The 23430-nt window shown below is 44.2% G+C and overlaps 1 protein-coding gene and 1 long non-coding RNA gene across 4 annotated transcripts in view; one reads left to right on the top strand and one right to left on the bottom strand.

Moving 5' to 3' along the window:
• RORA (RAR related orphan receptor A) overlaps positions 1-23430 on the top strand; it is a 360107-nt gene that overhangs the window by 10795 nt on the left and 325882 nt on the right. The window lies entirely within an intron of this gene.
• On the bottom strand, positions 630-19523 carry LOC310664170. The gene is made up of 6 exons (XR_014504800.1): positions 19384-19523; positions 17961-18068; positions 14884-14961; positions 11535-11682; positions 5458-5558; positions 630-3228 (listed from the first exon to the last, which is right to left on the bottom strand). It is a non-coding gene; the product is annotated as an uncharacterized lncRNA (long non-coding RNA).

Genomic DNA, 23430 nt, shown 5'->3' with positions numbered 1-23430 from the left:
CAACAAAAGTCCTGACCCCCTAACAAAAACCCTGGCTATGCCCATGTTGTAGGAATATGGGAGAAGTTTGACTCTGTTTGTACTTAAAGGCAAATCTGCCAAATCCACACTTTCCAAAACAATGTGGAGAAGTGAAACACAGACGTCCTTAGAAATCCTCCCTTCTTCAGATTTTGCAGGTCTCTGGAGTGCAGTTCTCCACCCAGTAAAGTATGCAAAAATGCATTGTTTTAGGGAAAATAACATACAAACATACATGCATTATATTAGGAAAAACTGCTTTGCATATTGGGTAAAATTGGTGTGTGTGTGTGTGCGCGCGTGTATGAGAGAATGATACAATTTTGGAGATATTCACACTAAAGGACTGGTGAATTTGCATGAGGATATTGTATGTATGTGTGTATCACAAACTGATGTAGAGAACTGAACTGAAGATTTGGAAAAATGCGGAACTGAGAGAAACCCAAACTGTATCCTCCACTAATTGTGTTTTGTCTCTGCCCTTATGAACCAAATGTTGTAACTGCAAAAGCAGCAGAGATGTACTTATTATTATTACGTTTATTAGTCGCTTGCTACCGTAAAGGTATCCAAGCAACTTACTTTTTAAAACATATACATAAATATTTATTTCATAAAATAAATTTATTTTTTCATAAAATTTATAAACCTCTTGACTGTGAACAACCCCACCCCCCAGTGGCTTAGAAAGAAGATAATAGAAATATCAGTTAAAACAGTTAAAAAACTATTTAAAAAGTTATTAAAATACAGATTACAAATATATTAAATACAGATTAAGGCATACAGCAACATTCTACATGTCTGTGTAGGCTTGTTTGATCAAAATTGTTTTTAGCACATGCCGAAAACAGTACAATGAAGGCACCTGCCTAATGTCAATAGGCAAGGCGTTCCAAAGTGTAAGTACTGTCACACTAAAAGATGGATTTTAAACAAGTGCAGAATGAGTTTTATGGTTATGTGGTACTTGTGGTTGTGCAGGGGAAAGAGAAAAATTAATAGAAAGCATTAGCATTTCATACAATTTATAAAAATGAAACAACCACACTAAATGGTTGGCACCTGTCTGTTTCGGAAGTGCCTTTGCTGGTGAAGTCAGACCTTTGGAGAGTTACAGCGCCTGCTGTGACTGTAGAGACCGATACGAGAGAGACATGTTTTAATGCAACTGGGGCAGATGGAGGTGTCTGGTTCTGCTGCGGCAGCTGTACCACTGAGCACCACAAACTACCTTACATATGAGTCAGTCCAGAACAACCATTTCCTTTGCTAAATCAATGGAGACTAATAATGCAAGCTCCCACCCCAACTAGCCCAGAGAAAATTTTGGATTTTGGTGACTGGTGCTTCTGCTGTTTCATAGCCCTGAGCTATGGAGTTGATTTTTCAGCTGCATTTTCTGCCCTTTGGGGATTCATCAACCATCAGGATCAAACTGAAGCACAAAACTTCCAGGGGCTGCGTACAGACTCTGGAGGGCTGTCCTTGAGCAACTGCAATTGTTCATTGGCAGTGGGGAGAAATGGTCATTCTGTGCCTTAAGAGCAGGGGTCAGCAAACTTTTTTCAGCAGGGGGCCGGTCTACTGTCCCTCAGACCTTGTTGGGGGCCTGACCTTATTTTGAAAAAAAAAAAAATTGAACGAATTCCTCTGCCCCACAAATAACCCAGAGATGCATTTTAAATAAAAGCACACATTCTACTCATGTAGAAACACGCTGATTCTGGGACTGTTCACAGGGCCAGATTTAGAAGGCGATTGGGTCGGATTCGGCCCCCGGGCTTTAGTTTGTCTACCCATGCTTAAGAGTTTTGTGAGCTCTTTGCTTGGCCCACCCCTTCTCCCTGCCCTTTCCTCTCTGTGTAAAACCCACTTCTTGTTTTACCCTTCTCTTTTAAATCTTACTTGTGTGAGAGTCACTCCTTTGAAAGAAAGGCCAACCCCTCAGCTTCAGCCCATTGTGTGGAGGGACGAGAAATTTCCCTGAAAGCCTGCAAATGGTTAGGCATATTCTTGGAGTCATAAGGACTAGAATGTTGCCAGCAGCAGGCATGAGTTGGCTTTCTAGTTCTTTCTCTTTCTCAATGCTCCTGCAAAAATGCAGAATATGCAAGCAGCTCTGAATATATTCAGAATGCCTTTTGAAATAATACATTTTTCTACTTCCCTACATTGAGAGTGAATTTGAGAGTCACTGGAACCTTCTGCTTCTTATCATTCCTGCCCTCGGCCGCCACGTCTCCCCGTGGTGGCCCAGTTGTTCCAGTTGTGCTCTGCTGATGTGGCCCTTTGCTGGTTACCCTCATTTTTACTGCTTTGAATGTTTTGCTCCCTGATTATGAGCAAAAGGCTGCTCCCGCCCCCTTCTTCTTCCCTAGCACAAGTTGAACTTCTTGATAGCGTAACAAATTTTAGCTTAGCTTGCTACTATTCTAATGAGCTTCCTTCTGGCTAGATAAAAAAAAAAAATTAAGCTGCAGCCTTGCTGGAAAAGATTCCTGCACACGGATTTGACAACTAAGTTTAGCCGATTGTTAAAAAGCAAGCTATGATTATGGGCTGGCAGCCTGTGCTACCAGTTCTGAATTTTAAAGAAGCAGAGATCTAATGCTTATTGGCAAAACAATCCCCGCTCGAAACAATATGTTTCAGAAAAGGGGGGGGGGGCAGCCTGAGCAGCTTTGGCATTTTTGCCAAGAGGGTTGGGGGGGGGGGGGAGAGCACATGCCTGTTTTTCAAGCTGCTTCGGCTCCCCCTAGAGAAAAGCATCTCCACTTCCATCCTTTAGGGACCAGGTAATAAAGTCCCTCTGGAATGATCTGCCCTTTATTTGGAAATGAAATGCATTGCTCCAAAAATGTCTCTTCAGCAACCCTTTTATGGATTCTGATGTAGATTATTCTCTTAGCTGCTCAAATATTTGTTGAATATTTGATAACTTTCTTGGGCATGCCATGCTTTTTATTTTGTTTTCATAAGACCATGAGACGAGCCTGCTAGATCAGACCAGTGACCCACCCAAGCAGATGCAGGACCCAAAGGCAAGAGCCCTCTGCCCTCCTGTGGGTCCCAGCAACTGGTACTGTAGCCAGGACTCAGAAGCATTGCTGCCGCCTCTTGTGGAGGCCCAGGACGGCCCCCATGGCGAATGGGAATGGATAGACTTATCCTCCATGAATCTGTCCAATCCATCACTGTGTCCTGTGGGAGAGAGTTCCACAGTTTAACTATGCACAGCATAGTACTTTCTTGTGTCTGTCCTAAGTCTTTCAACATTGGATGTTCATGAGTTCTTGTGTAATGAAAAAGGGAGACAAACTTTTCTCTGTCCGTTTCTCCGTGCCATGCTTAATTTTATAAACTTCTGTTATAGTACCTCATCCTTGTCTTTTTTTAAAACTAAAAAAAGTCCCAAATGCTGCAGCCTTTTCTCATAGGAGAGTTACTCCATCCCTTCATCATTCTATATAATATAGCATAATATAGAGGCATATAATATAATTATAAAATCTTCTCTCTCTCTCTCTCTCTCTCTCTCTCTCTCTCACACACACACACACACACACACACACACACACAATGTTAGATTTTGGGTCTGTCAAATGAATCTGATCAATCTGAATCAGAGCAAGAAATGCTGTGATGTCTGGAGCACTCTGATTTTGATTAAAAAAAGAAGTCACATTTGATAAAATTTGACTGGAAAAACTGCATTTGTGTGTGCGTGTGTATTTGGCATATAGGTTTCAACTCTGCCGTTACCCATATGGCTGTTGTATTCACGGTTTTTTGTATGACTGCTTCTGATATCAGATTGAATCTGCAACATGGGGTTTGTAGTATCTCATAATAAAAATATTGTGGCATTTGCAACAACATGTGTGCTTTGAAATATCAGAGCACAGCAGAAAAATACAGAAGAAGCATTGCTGCAGCCTGAAAGTGTGGAAATCCTTCCAAAGGAGCATGCAATAGATTTGACTTGAGCCTTCTGGATTCTAGCAATGCTGCCAGAATAATATTTGGAACAGACAGAAAAGCACTAGTTGAATCAAATTCCTTGGCACTGCATTTGAAGCAAGCTGCATTTTTCCAGGTTAGATTTCTTGGATGGCACTGTATTTAAATTCTCCTCCCCCATCTATGGAGAACACCATAAACATTAGAGTTCTTAACAGGAAGTTTTAAAATTGCCCCATGAGACAGTGTGGCTTCTATGGTTTGGCAAGCAGCAGAACGTCCCCTGTTACAGTTTTAAACAGCCAAGTAACTTTTTGCTGGATGCCTTTGCAGAGTATTAGCACATATTTAGGATTATTGAACAGTACAGCCTCTCTTGTACTCTACCATTACAGGATGCAGGTGGAAAGTTGTAGGTCTGAATACTCCCATATGAAGCAAAAATCCCTGAACACAGACATAACCTGAGGGGAGAGAAGCCTAAGCCAGACCCTTTTCCCTGACATGCTAGCTTTCTACAGGCATCTGAAGTTCTACAGTACTGAGCCCCTCCACTCCCATTCCTTCAGTGGTCCCAACCATGATGGCTACATACCCTCCAGCACAAAGCAGTCCAAATCCAGGATACCATCTTCCATATCCCACACAAGATTGCAGACATGAAAAAATGTTTATTGGGGCATGGTGCGCAAAAACACACATTTTGGGGCACTGCACAAGATCGTAGACCTGGGGGGAAAAATATCACTTTTTGGGGGGGGGGGGTGAGATGTCTGCTCGAAATTGCACGAGAGCAAGGTGCCCCAAATGGCTGCTTTACTCTCACAGGAAAAAATGGCATGTCCCAGTTTGGACAGTTGGCAGTTGGCAGATATGTGGCTCTGTTTTACCTCCACTGTCGGAGGCAGTGAACTTCTGAACACTAGTTTCTGGGAATCACATAGGCATTTGGTTGGCCACTATGAGAACAGGAGGCTGGACTAGATGGCTCATTGGCCTGATCCAGCCGAGCTCTTCTTCTGGAATCATAGAATTGTTGAGTTGGAAGGGACCCCAAGAGTCATCTAGTCCAACCCTCTGCGATGCAGGAAGCACACCTTATCTTCTCACAGTTTGGGGAAGGGGGAAGGCTTGACCACTCAGTTCTGCTACCAGTGCCCATTCAGGCAGGGCATGATCACCCTCACAGCATTTGAGTCAGCCAAAGACATTTCTGGGCTGGGACCACCTTCCCACTCTTCCCACTCTTCCAGTTCGCCTCTTGTCTCCCTGCTTCCCTTCCCTTCCCATAGCATCAGTGACAGCAGGCCCTGTGGAAGCTCAATGACATTGCCTGCTCTTTATCCTTCCACAAGGTTCATGGAAGCAAAGTAGCTGCAGCATTTTCACTTCTGCAGATGGGCAAGCCTGCCAGCCTGCCAGGAAATGCCATGGAGGAGCCAGAGACATCTGTGATAATGAGTGAATTACCTCGCCAGGTCTGACCCCCACAGTGCTGCTGTTTGGGAGCAGAAGCTTTCATGTGAATGGTGTTGAGCTTTCTCCTCTTGCTTGGTGTATGTTCTCTTTCTCTGGAACAATGAAAAAGGAAATCAGCCGTAGGGGTGTATTTGAAGATGCAATGCCAAGCAACGGTTTTATGCTGCTTCTATGATTTGCAGGGATACAGGGTTGGACAAAAGAATGCCGAGAATTCCAAGCAGATTGTAACTCTATAGAGGAATAAATTCTGTGCATGTAGCAAAGTCCCGTTTTCAGTGCCCAGCAGTGTCATGTAGGGTTGAGGATGTCCTCTTGCATAAAATCAGCAGTTCAAAAAATACATTATTTTTAAAAGAAAAATTGCCCATTAAAATGCATATCAATCTTATTTTTAAAAATCTGTTTTAAAAATTTGTATACAGTGGTACCTTGGTTTACGAATTTAATCTGTTCCAGAAGTCCGTTCTTAAACCGAAACCGTTCTTAAACCGAGGCGTGCTTTCCCTAATGAGGCCTCCTGCTGCCAGTGTCTTTTTACCGTTCAGATTCTGTTCTTAGACCGAGGTAAAGTTCTCAAACCGGGACACTACTTCCGGTTTTGTGGAGTCCGTAAACCGAATCGTTCATAAACAGGACTGTTCTTTAACCAAGGTACTACTGTATTGCTTTATTGTCAAAACCTCTAAGCAGTTCTTATTTTTTTTAGGTCAACTTGCTTTTGTCTTCTGAATTTTATTGAAAATCATAGAATCACAGAATCATAGAATCATAGAGTTGGAATAGACCACAAGGGCCATCGAGTCCAACCCCCTGCCAAGCAGGAAACACCACCAGAGCACTCCTGACATATGGTTTGTATTTTATGATTTGTGTAAACTGATTAGCAGTTTCTAATAAATTTTAAAATAGAGAGAGAGAGAGAGAGAGAGAGAGAGAGAGTCCCTTTGCCTGAAATCCTGGAGGGCTGCTGCCAGTCTGTGTTGACAGTACTGAGTTTGATGGACTAATAGTCTGACTGGGCGGGACATGGTCAAGGTATATAGTGTCATGCATGGTGTGCAGAAAGACGGCCAAGAGGAGTCTTTCTCCTTCTTTCATAATACTGGAAACTGGTGGAGTCATCCTTCAAAGCTGAATGTTTAGGAAAGACTAATGGAACTCACTGCCACAAACCATGGTGCTCGCCACCAACCTGGGCAAGCTATTAGAGGGATTAGACAAAGCCACAGAGGATAAGGCTATCTGTAGCTACCAGTCATGATGGCCGTGTAGTGCCTTGAGGATCAGAGGCAACATGCCTCTGAATGTCAGTTGCGAGGGGAGGCAAGCAGGGTGAGTGCTGTTGTGCTCTGGTCATGTTTGCATTTATTTATTTATTTATTTATTTATTTATTTATTTATTTATTTAAATTTACACAGACATGGATATCCAGAAGAAGGGGTCATCTGAGACATATGTGCCCAATAATAATAATAATACTGGAAAACTGTAGGAATTATCTAATATTAAAGGTCCAGAGAAAGAGATTTAATTCATCTTTAAGTGTTGCCTTTCTCATGAGAGGCTCTGGCAGATGGCTGATTCAAAGTGCGTTTACCTTGAGCTCAGTTGCATTAGACTGACAGCTTTTTATAGTCAATTGGATAAGGCAGCAGCCGTCAGAATGGGAGCAGCAGTGTGGGGACAGATAATGGGGGCCCTGAAATGATGATCTGAAAGTGAGCTGAGCCCATGACGTGCTTTCAGTTTAGCTTGTTGTGAAGGCAAGTAGTTACATGCATGCATGCACGCACGCACGCACGCACGCACACACCATGGGAGATTTTGGGCATTTTGTGGTATGCTTGTTGGACGCATATGTCAGGTGAGCAGGCAAACACCTACACCCATTCACCTTTCTTTGGCCTGGGGCCCCATTCACCCTTTTCCAACCCTGCAGGGCCCCGTATTGCCAGTGGTGGGCATGGCCGGAGGTGGGCACAGCCAACCTGCCCTCTTGCGTGTGTGCCTGCACACATGCCCAGAGGCACACAGCCCTTCCTCTTTAGATGATGTGTGCAGAGCAGCTCAGGCAATTGAGTTATCAACTTGCAGGCCAGATGCACCCACCCCAATGTTGTGTCTGCTTTACCTTTCTCCTCGGTGCCCGATTCTGTGCCATGAAATTTTCTGTCCCAAGGCATCATGCTGTTAAGTGCAGCTAGGTAGCTATTTTGTAAACACTGGGCTCTGTATCCTCTTACTTTGAAATGTGGCAAGCTAGCCGCCCTGCTGTGTTTAGGCCTGCCCCCTTGCCCATTCCAATGAAGGAAGCCCTAGGCTTCTGTCCCAAAGGCATAGGAACACTGAAAGCTGCTTTTCTGAGGCTCTATCCAGCTGAGTATCTAGCTCAGTATTGCCAACATGGAGGGGGTTTCCAGGGTTCCAGGGAGGGAACACTTGCAGAGCTTCCTGGGATTGAGCCTGAGACCTTCTGCAGGCCAAGCAGGTGCTCTGGTACCGAGCTACGGCACCAAAAGGGTTAATACAGAGATTTTTAATTTTTTTTAAAGCTCCCAATAGCCAGGCTGAATCTCACCTTAACATGAAGGGATAGAAGCAAGAGCAAGGTGCCTTTAAATCTCACAGATCACTTGACAGAGACACATCTTTGGCAAGAGGCCTCATGTCCTAAACCTGCAGAGTTAAATTTACCCAGCCTGACAACTGTATACTGAGGGTTGAGTTACATAACAGCAGTTGCTGTGTTTCACATTGCACTAATCCTAAAACAGAGATAATGCAGACCCTGCAAAACTGAATCTTTGCTGTGTGCGGAACCTGGTGTGGTGCCAGGACTTACTCTTTCCTATATGTACGTTCACGTCGCCGCTTCTTTACGTTCTGCCATTTGGGCCACCTGCTAGCTTCTGAATATTTGAATTATAGGCCTGCAAGTCAACAGCACGGAGCTGCTGTGATCTAGCGGACAGGGAGCTGGACTAGGAGCAGGGAGTCCTGGGTTCAAGTTCTGTCCTGGGACCAGATACTCCCTCCTAGCTTTAACCCACCTCACAGGATTGTTGTGAGAGTTACAATCCTGGCATGGGGAAGAACCATGTTCAACACCTTGAGCCTTGAAGAAGAATGAGGTTAAAATGCAATTAATAACCCAAGAAATATATCAGGCCTGACAGGTGGATGTTAGTGCAAGGCAAGAACTGTGATACTGAAACCATTTATCAGCAGTAACTTTGGGGATCCACTGAAAACCCAGAGCTGCTCTCCCTCCCACTGACCCTTAGGTTTTGTGATCAACTGGACCAGTTGCCAGTAGCAGATTGAGCTTCCACCCAGAGAACTTCCATGATTAAACCATAAAGGTAAAGGTAAAGGTACCCCTGCCCGTACGGGCCAGTCTTGACAGACTCTAAGGTTGTGCGCTCATCTCACTCTAGAGGCTGGGAGCCAGCGCTGTCCGCAGACACTTCCGGGTCACGTGGCCAGCGTGACGAAGCTGCTCTGGCGAGCCAGCACCAGAGCAGCACACGGAACGCCATTTACCTTCCCGCTATAAAGCGGTACCTATTTATCTACTTGCACTTAAGGGTGCTTTCGAACTGCTAGGTGGGCAGGAGCTGGGACCGAACGACGGGAGCTCACCCCGCCGCGGGGATTCGAACCGCTGACCATGCAATCGACAAGTCCTAGGAGCTGAGGTTTTACCCACAGCGCCACCCACGTCCCATGATTAAACCATAGATGGCTGTCAACCCAACATTTATGTATCACTGGTCTGTAGGCAATGGCCATGTATATCCTCAAGTGTTTTTATCTTGAAAGGCTATATTTGTGGTGGGTGGGGGGACATTTCTCACTTGCATGAAAACAAAAAAGCCACAACGGCCTGAGATCCCCCCCCGCCCGTCATCTCCTGATCATGGATCTTTTCATGAGTAACATTATGGCTCAACTTTTTGTAGCCCTGCTGAGAATATGTCCAAGGAGGCAGCCTGGTGCCTTTCCTGAGCAGTTGTGTTTCACTTTTGCACATGTGGAAATTTGGGCATTGTGTTTCCCCCCTTGGAGTGCCCCCCCATGGTCAGGGAAGATGGGAGTTGGAGCCTGACAACATTTGAGGAACAAGAGCCCCCTGCCCTCATTTTGGCTGCAGGGGGAGAGTGTCAGTGCTCTGCTGACTCAGTGCCAAAAACACCAGGACAAAGGAATGGCTGCCCTAGATCTAATCCAGCCTCCTGCATCTGACAGTTGTTAGCATTGCATGCTTCAGAAGGAAGACTGAGAGGACCAGCAGGAGGCAGATGTCAGAACACCTTCTGCTAATCCTGAATAGTTGCTGTAGCTTCTGAAGACATGGCTTTCTCTGACCTTTCTGTGTAGGCAAGATTAAAGAAATTTTGATACTCCCCTCCCTACCCCCCAAAAAGGATTGAATCTGAGTGGAGAGATTTCCCCAAAATTGCTCTAAAATTTGTTCTGTTCTCTGTGCAGAGACTCTACTTGTTTGTGAATCTTCCTTAAACCTTTGTCTCCTGCCTTTGATTATTGGAGAGTAGAAAGCAGAAAATGGATTTTTCTTTTTGCATGTTTATTTTTGTTGGTCTCAACAAGTGGCTCCCACTCTGGGAATTTTTTTGGCAAATGTAGTCAATTCTGCTGACATTCCTCTTTGCTACTCCCATTTGCCCTCACTGTCCTCACCTAGCGTCTGATGTGATGTTTTCACAGGTGGATAAAGGGAGTCACATAAGTGGCCACAGCCAACTGGGTTCAGTGGCAGTGTGGGCAACTAAGGCCAAGGTGAGTGAGGGCAAAGGACGTGGTAATGGAATGACATTTTGCAGGCGCCACAGACAAGGGAACACAGAAGTATTTTGAGTAGCATTTAAACCATTTGGATGCTTGGAGAGAAGGGTTATTCCCCCCAGGATTTCCCCAAATTAGTCAATATTCCTCCCAGTAAAGAGAGCCTAGTTAATCTAGGTAATCTTGCCTACAGATTAACTAAACAAGCACCAGCTCTCAGTGCTCATAGGCTGTTAACTGTGTGTGCTAAGGAGAAGTTAAAATCTTTTCCTCCTGCTCCCAAAGAAACAGCAGGCAGACAATTGCTTGTTAGCAATGCTCGAACCACCAGCAGCAGCATTGTGTCAACCTGCTCAAGATGGTTTATAGGGGAATAAATGGCTAATTGGAGTCTCACTCAAACAAGACAAGCAGGACTCAGCCTGAAGAAACTATTAAGCCTATGCTTCTGTGCCCAAAGGTACTTGTTCTTGTTGGTACATTTATATACAGAGAGAAAGAGAATTTCCTAGGTACCAATATCCAAGTTTGGGGCAAGTTCTCTTTGATGAGAGAACCTCAGTGGAGATTTAAAATCACAAAGTATCAGCAAAGTAAAGCGTAGAAATATAGGTTATGACTTTTAAAACATGCCCTTCCAAGTTCCTTAAAAGTTTACCTCTTTCCCCAGCATAGGAAAAGACTGCAGGTTTGGTAAGTTAAAAAATGGTTTACTTACTAATTCTTCAAAGGTCTGGTTCATGTGCTTTTCCATCCATCAGTCAGAAAAGTTGCATAGGCAGTAAAATGTAGTTTACTTACAAAGTGGTAGAAGTTCCTAGATTATTGGTATTGGAACTCAACAGTTCCTGATGAGAGCCATGTGGCTGAGCCACAGCAACCAGTTCAAACTGCTTCACACGCTGAGCTTCTCAAGTAGACTGGGTACAACCGTAACTTGATGACTCATTTTCTCCCAAGGTAAAGGGAAGTGACATAGCTAAGCCTAGCAGGACACATTATTCTATGGTCCTAACCCCTTCATGCATTTAGACTTAAGCATGCTGGTTATATGAGGCTAGTTATCCTACAGTACTGTCAGTGTTGTTGTTTTATTAACGTGTTGGTTCATGTGCCAAGGCATCATTTAAGCATCGGGGGGGGGGGAGGCCTATCACATGGGCTATTAAATTACTCATAATTGGGTGCAACTTTTACTAATCTAGTTGGACACTGTGAGAAGTGGATGCTGGAAAAAATCATTTTCTGATTATTTTACCTTGGTGTTGGAAGCTGTCACCATGTTTGGGTTTCAGAAGATGACAGCCATGCAGCTGATAAGCCAATAACTCACTCTGTGCGTTTGCTTGAAGAAATGTCTGCTGATGACAGGATTCAAGCTTCTTTCTCCACCCCAGTTCTTAGAGCTGAAACAGAGGAGAGGAGAGCTGCCTACGAGGAATCTGTTGCTGGGCCATACCTTTAAAGAATATAAGACGAGCCTGCTGGATCAGGCCAAAGAGGACCCATCTCATCCAGGATCCTGCTTTCACATTGGCCAACCAGGTGCTGGTGGGAAACTGACAAGCAGGACCCAAGCAAAGAGCCCTTTTCCCTCCTTCAGTCTCAAGCAACTGGTGTTCAGAATCATTGCTGTAGCCAGTCATGGAGACAGAGCATAGCCATCATGGTCGCCTTATCCTACATGAATATGTCCAATCCATCCAAGTTGGTGGTCCCCACTGCCTCCTGTGGGAATGAGTTCCATAGTTTAACTATGGGCTGCATAAAGAAGGACTTTGTTCACTGCATGTTGGGTCTGGGAGCTCAGTGATCAAGACTTTTCCTGCAGAGAGCCCAGCTTGAACCCATGACACTTCCAGTCAAGCAAAGGATCAAGTAGCCCAGCCTTTGTCAAGGCAGCCCTCCAGTTCTTATTGGACTACAACTCCCATCAGCCCCTGCCACTATAACCAATGGTAATAGAATAACAGGATCATGGAATTGTAGAGCTTGAAGGGACACTAAGGGTCATCTAGTCCAACCCCCTGCAATGCAGGAATCTCAGCTAAATTATCCATGACAGATGGTCATTCAACCTCGGCTTTAAAACCTCCAAGGAAGGAGAGCCCATAACCTTCTGAGGTAGACCATTCCACTAACCAACAGCTCTTACTGTCAGAAAGTTTTTCCTGATGTTTAGTCAAAATCTCCTTTCTTGTAACTTGAAGCCATTGGTTTGAGTCCCTCGCTCCAGAGCAGGAGAAAACAAGCTTGCTGTATCCTCCACGTGACATCCCTTAAGATATTTGAAGATGGCTATCATACCTCCTCTCAATCTCCACTTTTCTAGGCTAAACATACCCAGCTCCTTCAAGCACTCCTTGCATGACTTAGTTTCCAGACCCTTAATCATCTTGGTTGCCCTTCTCTGTACATATTTGTCAACATCCTTCTTAAATTGTGTTCAGAAGTGGACACAGTATTCCAGGTGTGATCTGACCAAGACAAAATAGAGTGGTACTCTTACTTCCCTTGATCTGGACACTACTGTTGATGCAGCCTAGAACAGCATTAGCTTTTTGTTGTTGCTGCATCACACTATTGACTTGTTCACCTTGTGGTCCACCAAGACCCCTAGATCCTTTTCACATGTCCTGTAAGTAATCAAGGTGACCCCCATCTTATATTTGTGCATCTGGTTCTTCCTGCCTAAGTGCAGAACCTTACACTTGCTGCTATTGAGATTGATTTTGTTAGCTTGCGCCCAACTCTCCCATCTGTTAAGGTCATTTTGAATTGTGATTCTGCCTTCTGCAGCCTTACTGTAGCTACCCCTCCTAGTTTGTTGTTATCTGCAAATTTAATGAGAACCCCCTCAATTCCTTCATCCAAATTGTTTATAAAGACGTTGAACAACAGTAAGACCAAGACAGGATGATGAGGAACCATTAATGAGTACTCTTCGGGTCCGGTCCATCAACCAGCTACAAATCCACCTAACAGTTACCTTGTTCAACCCACATTTTACCAGCTTCCTCACAAAAATATCATACCCTCCTAGTTGTTGTCATCTGCAAACTAGATGAGCACCCCCAGTTTCCTCACAATAGTATCGTGGGGGACTTTGTCAAAGTCTTACTGAAATCAAGATACACTATGTCCACAGCATCCCCCGATCCACCAAATTGGTAATTCCTACAAAAAAAGAAATGTGATGAGTCTGGCATGACTTATTTTTGAGAAACCTATCCTGGGTCTTAGTAATCACAGTATCCTTTTCTAAATGCTTGCAGACTGACTGTTGAATTATCTGTTCTAGAACCTGGGTCTTCTCCCCCCCCCCCCCCACTTTGAAGATGGGGAAAACATTTGCCCGCCTCCAGTCTGTAGAGACCTCACCTGTTCTCCAAGAATTCTCAAATATTGTAGACAAAGGCTCTGAAATTTCATCCTCAAGCTCCTTTAGTACCCTTGGATGCAGCTCATCAGGCCCTGGAGATTTGAATTCATTTAAAGTATCTAGGTGTTTCCTTCCTACCTCTTTTCCTATCTTGAGCTGCAGCTCCCTCCTTACACCATTTATTCTGTTATCACCAGGTTGGTCATCACTTTTCTTTTGGGTGAAGACAGAGGCAAAGTAGGTGTTGAGTAATTCCGCCTTCTCTCTGTCACCCAATAGCATTTCTCCATCTTCTCTTCCATCATGTATAATTGAACACAGCAGCACATGTATAATTGAGCATGTGGAGTAAATATGCTGCTTGATTTGTTCAACTGGAACACTTCAATTTATGAAAGGGGAAGTGCAGTGGGAGTGGGGGGGGGAGGAAAGGCAATTCTACTCAGTGCGGAAGCGATTAAAAGTATGAAAATAACATCTGCAACCCAGTGTCTCAGTAGGGGGCTACTGTCCAGCCAGATGGTTCTGCCCCCTTCCAGGACACTCCATTCCATAGCTCTCTCTCTCTCTCTCTCTCTCTCTCTCTCTCTCTCTGTCCATTCCATATGGATTGGCCCTCTGAGAATCAGGTTCACTACCAATATGTGTGATGCTTTCCTGACCAATAGCTGTGTTTCAACAGCTGCCATTTATTCTATATAAACAGATGTTGTCCAAAGTGCTGATGGTTCTTTTTAAACACCCGGGGATAACATCTCCGAAGAAGGTAGGAAGAGGCCTGCAGGATTAGTCCAAAGGTCCATCTGAGGCTGTCAATGGCTACTAGCCAGGCCCTGCCCTGCCACCACGGTGGTTTCCCATTAAGACATCCAGCTGGCTACTGGGATCATTGGCCTGATCAGCAGGCTCTTACATTCTTAGGTCCCCCCGCTTCCTTCAAGGAGCTCAGGACAAGGTGTACGCATTATTATTCCTCCCCAAGTTTTATCCTTATGTCCAATCTCAGAGATAAGTGAGGCTGATATAGATTTAGATGATATTGAAATAGATGAGTGTGTGTGTGTGTGCCTGCACTCACCCACTGACCTTTGCAGCTGGCTTTGAATCCCAGTGAGAGTCCAGCACACTGACTGCTTCACCACACCAGCTTTATGAAGGAGCAACCAGTCATGTTAGACAAATGAAGCTTCCATGTATTGGGGGAGTCTACCTCTGAGGTTCTTACCTAGTCCAGCTTCCTTTTTTCACAGTGAACTCAGGTTCAGTGGGTGACCTTGGGCCAGTCACTGCCTCTCAGCATAACCTTTTTCATAGTGTGAGGATAAAATGGGGGAGAGAGAAAACATGGTGAGATATAAAATCAATCTATCATGTATGTATGTATGTATGTATGTATGTATGTATGTATCATCTATCTATCTATCTATCTATCATCTATCTATCTATCTATCTATCTATCTATCTATCTATCTATCATCTATCTCATTTTTTGCCGGATCATTTTTATAAACAAGTAACTATTTCACCTAGTGAAGGTATTACACCCAGCTTGAAATGCACTAGATTGCATGATGATGTTGCATCCAGTGATGTCATGCTCAAAGTTTACCCATCAAATTCAATGGTCATGGCTCAACAAGTTCATTGATACAAATAGGTCTACTCTACATTCCTTTCTTTTTTATGACTTCCTAGTAAGGTGAGGGCCAGATATCTTACAACAGTCTTTTCCATTTCATTTCATTCATTTATTTATTTTTAAGAAAAATATTATCCTTCCTATTTTTCAGAAGATGTTCAAGGCAGCTAATAGTAATAATAATTAAAAAATGACAGTGATAAAATATAAAACCACCCAGAGTTCAACCAAATAGTAAATCAAAATAATGAATAATGAACTACACAACGAGTACATAGCAGCCATCAGAATTAAGACGTTGAAGTACAAAAAAAGGAAACATTGAAGGCTTACATAAATAGTGGCGTTACAAATGTCTAGTCTTACCTCCAAAGGCAGGGAAGAGATCCATTGCTCATGTTACTTGAAATACACTGGCTTCATGAGAGCCTTAAAGAGGAGAGTGCTCATGTTGGGATCAGACATTTGGTTAACAATTCAGCTGCAAAGCTTCCTCTAGCTCCGCGGTATACATGCTCAGATCCCATTCATTTCTATGGAACTTAGGAACAGCAGAAACTGCCTTGATCCTGAGTCCGATCACTAGCTCAGTATTGTCTCCCCTGGTTGGCAGTGGCTCTCCAGGTTTTGGGCAGGGAGATGCTGAGGATTGAACCTGGGACCTTCTGCATGCAAAGCAGGCACTCTTAACACCGAGCCAGGATCATTCCCTGGAGTTCTTGCATGGAAGATGTTTCCCACTGGGCTGGGCCATTTGCAATGCAACACAGTTCTGTGATGGGGATCTCCCAGATCTGTTTTATAGCTGACAGCATCCATTGCATGCAGAATCCACATTTTATTTTTTTAAAATAAGTGTTCTGAATACTGATGCCTTGTATCTTTCTCTCTTGCTTGGTGTCCTTTTAATTATGAGTTGTCATCCTCGCTATCTGCAGATGCTGGTGTGTCCTGCTGGGCATTTATTTCTGTCTTGATTTGAAACTCATTTGTACCTTAGCCTTTCTGTGCAAATAATTTTATATTAAATGCAGGGAAATGGGGTGATTGTGATATGGCCATTGCCATGATCAGTAGTTTTTCATAGCAGGTGAGCTTGAGGATTTGGGAAGCAAATTAGAAATGGCTTTGCATTTTGAAGGTCTCTCATGCTTAAGATCTAGAACCTGAACAACTGCATTAAAACTTGGGCTGGGGTGTTCCAGCATTCATGTCAAATTGTGATAAACCTGCATGCTTCAGGATGGGCGTCGAGAGTTAGGTGAGAGATGGGTAACCTGCAGCCCTCCAGTGATGATGGGAATTGGAGTCCAACCACATCAGCCCTGCCAAAGGGCTCAGGGCTTATCTACACTTAACTTCCCTTAGCTCTTTCCAGCATGGCCCACAATTTAAAGCTCCATGTCCGAGTCTCCCTCTTCTTTAGCCTGGGCCCTTTCCCTGTGGAAACCCACTCTTTAAATCTCAGTTGGAGCAAACATCAATCAGCAGAAACCCTCTTATTCAGTTTTCACAAGCGTGTTTTTGCAGGAAAAGCTCTGGAGAGGGGAGGGGGAACTGCTCAGACAGGGAGCGTTAAAGCTGGAAAAGAGTCTGGAAAGAGAAGGTAAAAAGCGAGTGTGTAAGCATAGGTTCAGATGAACCTATGCATCACGGTGTGTGTGTGTGTGTGTGTGTGTGTGTGTGCGTGTGTCTGGTCCTGAAGAGAACTGGAGTCCAATGACAATCTGGAGGGCCACATTCTTCCCATTGCTGGGTGAGGCCATTACTATGAGAATGGAGAGCTCCGGCTTAAAACACTCTTATCTCCCAATAGTGATAGAAGTGAAACTGAATCAGAGCCGTATTGGGGAATGAGCACGCTATCTGGCTAACATTAAAAAAGAAAGCCGGCTGTTCTGTAGTTTAGCCAACCCTTCTGGGTGATTCTAGAAACATGCAGACAGTGTCTGCATGATCCACCTGTTGAACTTCTACCCAGTTATGCGCCCACAACTCAGAGGAACAATGATCTTCCATGCCAGCAAAAGCTTCCGAGAGCAACTGATGTTAAAGCCTTTATAATCTCTGCTAATTATTAACATTACTATCCTATTCCCTGCTCTTGATATAGCTTGTGTGGGGAATAACAAGGTAATGATGATACGCAAATGGTGCAGTTTTGCATGCATGCGCTCGCCTGTGTGTCTGGTTTCCTAATTAAGCAAACATCCCTCTCAAGCCTTTCTCAGAGGTTCCTTTTCTACCCCGCCCCCCCCCCCCGTGCCTCTGGTGCTGGGTGCAGCTGTAACACGGGCTCCATTCAAACCAGGGTTTGCAAATGTTAAGTGCCTTTTAAAAAAATTTTAAACATTTATATCCTGCCTTTCGCTTCCACAATGGAACCCCAGAACTCATATACCTTAGTATATCCCATATACTAATAGTAAATGGATTTGAGTCCTAGCATACATGCAGTTTTTGTTGTTGTTGTTGCTTTGCTGGGATATGTGTGTAAAATGGATGTCTAGGGAGTGGAGATGTAATGGAATGTGTGGAAAGAAGCATGACAAGGCTGGCTGGCTAGAACCCTTGACTGCCAGTTTGGAAAGGTGCATCTGAACAAAGCTGTTTTTAGATGATGTATAGAGGCATAGGCAGAAGGGACCACTTTGATCTCTTACCGTAGTGAAGCATTTGGTAACCTTGGTGCCACTTCCAAGAAGGCTCTCTGGCACTCACCAACTTCATCCCCAGTTGTGCTGGGGCATACCATCACCCCCTCCAAGAGCCTGAAAAGTGCAGGAATTGGGGTCTGTAGTCAACACCTCATCGCACAGAACAGATGCAGCCGTAGCAACCACCCCATCCTCTCTGGTGGTGCTGTCATTGAATGCCAGGTCAGTTCAAAAGAGATCACTCACCCACAACTTGATGACGGATGGGGGCAGGTGTGATGTGGCCAATGGTCCAAAACATTTAGAGGGGCACTGGGTTGCAGAAAGCTGACACAAACCCACGATTAAGCCAAACAAGGATAGGGAGAGGAGCTGGAGAGGAGATAAAGGAAGATCATGATTCCCAAATTTGGCTCTTGATTTGCAAAGTACAGCCATCAGGAGCCAGGATTATGCCTGTATAGGCCCTCAGCTACTGCACAGAAGCTCTGCACCCCACTTTTTCCTTTGGAGCCCTAAAGCATGCTATTGCAGCTCCTTTCCCGCTAACTCTGAAGCTAACAGTGGCAGAGGGCACTGTTTTTTATTGATCCTTTCCTCTTCAGCACCAACATACAGGAGCTGGATAGCTATTTTTAAAATACCTGTAATAATTTTTTCTTCAAAGTATAGACAAAAGGATGCTGGCTGTTTTCCCTCCTTGTGTTTTTTTTTTGAGGGGGGGTCTGTTTTGCAGTATATTGTTATTGCTGCAATTTGGCATCAATTGCTGCAATTTGAGGGGAGGGCGGGCAAGGAGCCCCCTCTTGGGCCGCTCGGCAGTCTTTGCAACCAGCCCGCTCCCGGATCGTTTTTTCGTTGTTTTTACACAGTCCGTTTCTGTGCGCGTGCCGACCAATTTTCCGAAAGGAAATTGGCCGTTCTCTCTGTATTATATGTTTTAGCTGAGTTCAAACAGCCAAACACCTTCTGCAGGAATCCTCTGCTGAGTGCTGATATTCGATTTGAGTCCTACAATGGTGATATCAGCTATTAGGCTAACTTGGGGTGGGTGTGTGGATGTGTGTGTTTGCGTAGACGTGTTTAGATTCCCTTTCCATTCATTTTCAGATGCCTCCAAATGTGCTGGCTATAAATACCATGGTTTATAATAGTAGGTCAGAGAAAGGAGAGCACTTATCAACCCCACTGAACCTGAAAATGTCTTCCCCCCCTGGGTGGGGGGGCAGCGGTTCTGGGCGACTGCGCTAGCATCTCTTTCCTTCCACCCCTTAGCTGCTCACTGAAGCTAAAATCCCTCGGCCCGCCGGGATACGCGATGGCAAATTACAGCCCCGACATTGTCCACAGCAGCAGCAGCAGCAGCAGCAGCAGCCTCTATAGCTGTGGAAGCAAACAAAAGATGGTTGTGCCCGTGTGTGGAGCGTACCAGATTGGAAGTGATGTTTCCTGTCTACTGGGCCTTCTCTGAGCCGGCGAGGAATGAAATCAAAGGCGACGGGTTGCTTCCCTACAGCTCCAAAGAAGACTTTGTGGCTGAGATGTCTTCTTCCATCCCATTCCTCGAGACTGAATCCCTCCCCTGCTTGTCTTCTTCTTGTGGTCTTCTGTTCCCCAGGCACCTCCTGTGATGGAACACTTAGCTCACTCTCAGTGTCTCTCTCCCTAGTTTCCAGCTGCATTGGGTGTCTGTTGTCAGATGCTCAAGACTTTCCAGAACGCATCACGATTGTGGGGGGGGGGGGTGTATACATGTTGTTTTGTTTTGCTTTTATTTTAAAAACACACTAAATGTACAGCAGGGGATAGTAAGTAAGTGATGACAGGGTGACATATTGACTGAAACCTCATGTAATGCCTTCTGAAAGAATATGCCTTTTGGTGCATATTTTCTCTTTAATTATTATTACTATTATTAATTTGTTGCCCTTCTTCTAGCAGATGGTAGGTAGGGTTTTTTTGGGGGGAGGGAGTTGTCTGAAATAATTAATATGTTTATTAAATAAGGTAGTGGAGTCCATTATCTAGCAAATCAATTATGTAAATGTGTCAAAAAGCATCAGAAGTTTAGCATTTTAACTGTTGCCAAACTGCATCCACTTTCCTAAATTATAGATGAAAGACTTGGGATTTCTCCTCTCCTTTCCATGTGATGTTGGGGCTTCAGTCTTCTTCCCCCTTCGAGTGTAACAGAAGAACAATTTTTACTAGTGGGTTGTGCGTGTGTCTTTGCACGAATCGGGGTATTCCTTATCTACCACGAAGAAGCCCCTTTATATACAGACCTTTATATGGATGGTAAACTGATAGGGTGAAGAGGGGAAAGGAAAGTGGCTGAAGTAAAATGCCTGGGTGAGAAAATGAATTGCTGGCTGGTAAAGAGATTCATTCTCTTCATGTTTCAGTGTGAACCCACCTCGTTTCCCCTTCCTGAACCAACAGGTGAACTGGGATGCAGCCACGCTCTGAATTAAGTATGTCTCCAAATTTTGCAGTGCAGTTAGTTCCCCATTCCCAAGGTTGTGTGCAAAAACGTGTGCACTGGTGAAAATGCACGTCCAAAAGTGTGTGGAGAACATTGCATGCAAAACTGTGCATGCAGACAAAAAAGAAAAAAGGTGTGCAAAAATTTGTTTACAAAGAGAAATGGGCAAGAAAATGCAGGTGCATTTTGGGTTGCTTTTGTTTCATTAAATCGCAGACTGGGGGGGGGATGGGGAGAACTAAACTTCAGGCTGGGGGGGGGGAATGAAGAGAAACTAACACTGCCAGATTTGTCCATCAATCCATCAACTCATAGTTCTGCCCCCTCCCAGCAAAGAATTCCCTACAGAAAATCTATTAATGGCTGACCCTTTTGAAAAAGCAATATATTCTTCCTGATTATTTCATGTTGCCCAGAATTCTTCACCGTTAAGGCCATGGCCCATTCCAGATCTGCTTCCTCCTTTGCCACCAAGACTCTGCTCTGAACCTGGGCTTTAGGATTTGGCGAGGGACCACAGCTGATGGAGAGATCACTTGCTTGGTATGCAGAAGGCTCCTGGCCCAATCCCTGGCTCATCTACAGTTAAAAAGAGGGTGTGGAGGGACCCTTCCTCTGCCAGAGTCTTGGAAGGCCTGCAACTAGTCAGAGAAGACAAATTTTAATATTTTCACATCATTTATTTACCGGTGTTTGGAAATTTTATATTTATGTATATTGTTTGTTTATCTCAACAAGAAAAGCAGACCATACACACAAGGAGAAAAAGAAATATGAACAAAATAATAGATCCGTTCATGACAAAACACTTCTGAGAATAAAGTCAAAAGAAAAAAAATCTGGAGTGAATGAAATGGATACATTTATAAAATTGTAAGCTTACAAATGGGGTATAAAAGCACAACTTACGTTGTACAATAAAGGAAATGAGGAAAAAAGAAAAAGGTCTTCCCTGTTTATTGTCACCTCCAACTAAAACCATACTTGGAAATATTTGGAAATTTTCTAGGCCATTTAACATTTTCAAGAAATCTAAGCGGTGTACAAGATAACTAAAAACGTAACTTGAAAACATGCTTTAAAACCATCTCTCTCACACATACACACACTGATATGAAATACTTCCAGGAAACATAAACAGCAAGGTGCAACAGCAGAGGTTAAAAAAGAAGAGAAAGATACGACTTCAGGAGGTACTTGAAGCTGATGGCACCATTGTGGATTTCAGAGGGATTAGGGCATCCCAAACTACAGGGGCACCCATGGGAAATGCCCTTAGCTCAGATCTCCCCATCAGTGGCCCCTACACTGCCCCGCTGACTGTGGGGTCACCCAGTCACAACACTTTCCTTTCTCCTGGAATTCTTGCAATTCTGATTTCTTAAAAAATGCCTTACAAATGTGGAGCTTCCTTTCTACCCGAGATTACAAGCATTCATGCAACACAACGCCCAATGTGTTGTGTTTTAATTTGTCAGTGTTAGATCAATCATAACAGAATGAACAGAGGTGTCTGATAGAGTTGAAAGAAGATGGAGCAGGGCTGGTGCTGCAAAAGGAGAGAGAGAGGGGATGACAGATGTGATGTCTAATTTGAATGGATGAGCTACAGGCAAGGAGCGGGAGGGAAGGGGACGCGGCAGCCTCAACCCTCAGCAATGGCCTCGGGAAGGAGACAATATTAAAGCTTTATAACAATGAAAGAACATTGCCTGATGTGTTTCGCAGAATGGGGTAATGTATTCCGAACACACAGCAGTGGTTATATTTAATCTGACACTGCTAAAGATGGTTGGGAAGGGGACAACGGATCCGCCAGCATTTTATTTCAACACACACCCTCTGCTTGCTCTGCAGGTTTCTTTCTCCCCCCCCCCCGCCCCCCGTTTGCAATTTCCTCTTTGCAAAACCCAAGGCATCCAGGAGAACAGCCTTTGGCAAGCCTCTTGTTCTCCAGATGTTTGGGGCTACAACTCCCATCAGCTGTGCTGGCTGGGGCTGGTGGGAAGGCTATTCTGAAACATCTAAATTGCCCCAACACTGGCCTGGAATAACACTGTTGGGCTAAAGGGCCAAACACTGGCCTGGAATAACTCAGGTTCCTCTCTTCCTATGGCTGGAGTTATCCAGGGAGAATCAATGATCAGCATCCTCTTGGGCTGAAGGAATTGGTGCTGAGGACTGGGCTTTTAAATATATTAGTAGCAGGAAATCATCTAGGGAAGCAGTTGGACCCTTGGGTGACAAGGGAGTTTAAGGAGTTGTACAGGAGGGTAAAGAGATTGCAGGGAAGCTAAATGATTTCTTTGCATCTGTCTTCATAATGGAGGATATAGGGCAGATCCCAGTGTCTGAAGTACTGGTAACCTTTGCAGGAGGAAAGTCTGAAAAACTAGGATAGATAGTGGTGATGGCATATGAGGTTCTAGGCCTAATAGACAAAATAAAAACCAACCAACTGCTGCGTCCATCCGAGTGTTCTGAAGGAACTCAAATCTGAAATTGTCTAATGAAAATATTGTCTCTCAGATCAGCCTCCATAACTTGAGGACTGGAAAGTAGTCAATATAAATCCAATTTTTAAGAAAGGATCTCAGGGGATCCTGGAAACTACAGGTTTGTTAGCTTAATGTCTGTCCTTGGAAAACTGGTGGAAAGTATTGTTAAATATAAAATAACCCAGCACATAGAAGAACAAGCCCCACAGAAGCAGAGCCAGCATGGCTTCTGGAAAGGAAAGTCCTGTCTCACAAACCTATCAGAATTATTTGAGGATGTCAACAAGCATATAGATAGAAGTGACGTGGTGTACTTGGACTTTCAAAAAACTTTTGACAAAGTACCTTATCAAAGACTCCTGAGTAAGCTTAGCAGTCAAGAAATAAGAAGAGAGGTCCTCTTGTGAATCAAGAATTGGTTAAGTTACAGGAAGCAAAGCGTAGGAATAAATGGAGAGGAGTAGAAAGTGGAGTCTCTTCAGGAATCGGTGTT

Source organism: Podarcis tiliguerta (assembly GCF_965153285.1).
Source record: "Podarcis tiliguerta genome assembly, chromosome: 14".
In the NCBI taxonomy this organism is placed as follows: domain Eukaryota; kingdom Metazoa; phylum Chordata; class Lepidosauria; order Squamata; family Lacertidae; genus Podarcis; species Podarcis tiliguerta.
This window is presented reverse-complemented; position numbering and strand designations above follow the sequence as displayed.